Raw genomic sequence first — 3,129 nt, forward strand, 5'->3', positions numbered from 1 at the left:
GGTGGACGGCGGTTGTTGTTGTTGATCTATTTCAGCACGCTGGACAGCGCGCATTCACAAAGGTGGGGTGGTGGGGAGGGCATGTCCGTGGGAGCCATAGCGCTGTGCAACAATGCATCTTGCTGCACTCCCCTCTGCTGTTAACGTAGCTCCCCAGCAGCCGCCTACAACGACCTGTTTCAGTCATCGTGGGTCACACGTCCAAGCGCTATCAAATCTACTTTAACTTAGTTTCTGAGATCTGACAAAGATTGGGTGTGCACACATTGGTTGATGTGGCCATGTAAGTGTTTAGTTGTATACATTATGTAGGTGTCGGGATATACAGTGTATCTATGTATCCATATGTAAATATGGATGTGATAGTGTGTAAAGTATATGGGTGGAGCGGTAGTATAGTCGTAAACGTGCTGTGCTACGAAACCCGGCAACCCAAGTTCGATTCCTGCTCACGGTTAACACCAGTGACAGTCATGGGCTTTCCGGAGGTCGACTCAGCCTCAAATGAGTACCTAGTGTGATGTGTAAACATCGCCACAAGGGAGACAAAGGCGGCCGGGCGTGGTGCTGGCCACCCACCCCTCGTGTGCCGTGCCGGCCTTCACAGATACTCGCTAACAGAACTTGCCCCTACAGTCGATTCAAGACTATACGGGATACCTTTGTCTCTGTTGTGTGTGTATAGATGTGTAATGTGATTTAGTGGGGTTGCTGTGGTGCAGTGATTCACAAAAGACACGATGAACCCGGCACCTGAGTTCGGATCACATCGGTGGAAAGTGAAATCTGATCCTTTGCTGCGCCACCTAAGTGATTTACACGTGGTGTGAACATCACACCACCACACCATGTGGAAGTGACTTTCTCGTCTGAATAGGCAACACGGCAGAACCATTAGCGTTGTCGTGGAGAATACAGTATAAGTAACAAAACAAGCGCACAATATGCTGCCGAAATAATGTACTCCCAATGGTGTTGTGTCGAAGATGAGATATTAAATGTTTTGTATGTTATCTCATCATGTGGCGAGATGTGACGCCATGGTGGCGAGATGTTAACTACCTCGCCTGGTACGCAGGAAGTAGTGGGTTCGATCCCAACCCTGACGCCTGATTTATATTTGTCTCTTTCCCAGTGGTCGCGTTAATTTTTCTCCGGGTCCTCCGTTTTTTCCCTCCACGTTTAGAATCTACATGAGTTTAGATTATTTGGCTGCTGTACATTTCCACGTGATAAGCCACATCGTTGAGCTATCATTTGTGTGGCCAGGTCACTTCTGAAAAAGAGCTATACTGTATCGCTCAATGGGCCTTACCTGGTAAAATAAAAAGTGTAGTTTCGTTTATGTTGAGGGACAGATGTATGTAGGAAGAATAGTCTGCTTATACTTAGTAAAATATAATCACAATGGATTCTTACTTCATATAAGGTCAGTCCAAAAGATAATGAATCTCAATCGGCTGTAACATGGTAAAAAATAAAGGACGTCAATCCCAAGAAATGATATCGATGGGCTCTCACATGGTCGAATAAAGAAACACCTTTAATGACCAGGGTGAATTTAACTAAATTGTTAAAAGTGGTCAGTCATTTGAAAACTAACTTATTTAGAAAAAAATGTTTTGTGTGTGCTTAGTTTTTTCCCCCCGCACCTAGGTTTGGCGACATACGGTGCTAAAGAAGTTAAACATTCAGTACATACATGCAATCATATTACATAACCATTGGGCTCTCATACGGTGGGAACGTGCTCACCCAGTTAACATGCGTTGGCCCAACCGTTAGCATGTGGTTGCAAACCGTTGGCCCAACCGTTACCATGTGGTTGGAAACCGTTGGGCCAACCGTTAGCATGTGGTTGGAAACCGTTGGCCCAAACGTTAGCATGTGGTTGGAAACCGTTGGTTTAACCGTTAGCATGTTGTTGGAAACCGTTGGCCCAAACGTTAGCATGTTGTTGGAAACCGTTGGCCCAAACGTTAGCATGTGGTTGGAAACCGTTGGGCCAACCGTTAGCATGTGGTTGGAAACCGTTGGGCCAACCGTTAGCATGTTTACTGGAGTAGTCAGAAGATATTTAATTCCAATGGGGCATTCGCCTGGTCGATATATAATGTAGTACATACCTGTCAACCCATACGGTTTACCCCGTATTCTTGTACATGGGAAATAGATTTTTCAGGTTCGTACGGCGTACAGCCGTTTCAATACGCGAAACAAAAACAATGTGTCTGTTTGTGTTTCTCCCTTGTGATGGGACTTTTTAGGATGAACGTTGAGATCTATAAGGGCACGGGGTGACCAATAAGGTCTGAATTGGTCTGTAATAATGTAGTACCCCAATACAATAACGCATTAATATGAAGTTGACGCGCGCACTTTAGATTTTTTTTTATCATTGTGACCGGTTTTCAGCAATCGTGGAAGTACTAATTACATAGTAACACAACTCTACCCTCAAGTTGTTTGTATTGATTATACATCTATCTATCCAAGTTATTTCGTGTGTGTCCCAGTTACACAGACGGACGGATGGACAGACGTACATTTTGCCCGTTGAACCTTAATTGGGAAGCGTTTAAAAAGGACGCAGATTTAAATTCAATGTTGAGCATGGATGGGTGAACACCGCGCTTTAAAGGTGTTAAAGGCTGGTGGGCAGCACGGCCCACTGCAACAAAACCCATTGTATTGTACAACAATACTCGCCACCTTAAGGGCATCCCGTTTTATTTAATTTGTTTAACCATGTGGGGACGCAATGGAGCAGGATACGTCTCGTTTGTAAAGAGCGCGCCGTGGGTGACCGAAACGAAAATAACTAAAAGCAAAGTACAAAATCAGAGCAAAGTAAACCAAATAAAGTCAGAGGCGTGACAGCTCCAGGGTCAAAACAATGCCCACGACCCCTTCCAAAAGGGTGGGGGAAATCCCTCATCCAGCAGTGGAGAGACAACGCGTTGCTGCACTGTACACGTACAGTACACCCCGAGCAATATGGCGCCTCTCAAGTCCCCTACACAAGATGGCGGCCAACTGGGTGGTGACGTCGCTCCACCGCGACGTCACGGGGTTAAGATGTCAGCTGCGTTGCCGTGGGCGACGGTGAGCGCTGGGTCACGTGACGAG

This window comes from Petromyzon marinus, chromosome 1 (genome assembly GCF_048934315.1).
Source record: "Petromyzon marinus isolate PM22_M1 ecotype Great Lakes invasive population chromosome 1, UKy_Petmar_22M1.pri1.0, whole genome shotgun sequence".
NCBI lineage: Eukaryota > Metazoa > Chordata > Hyperoartia > Petromyzontiformes > Petromyzontidae > Petromyzon > Petromyzon marinus.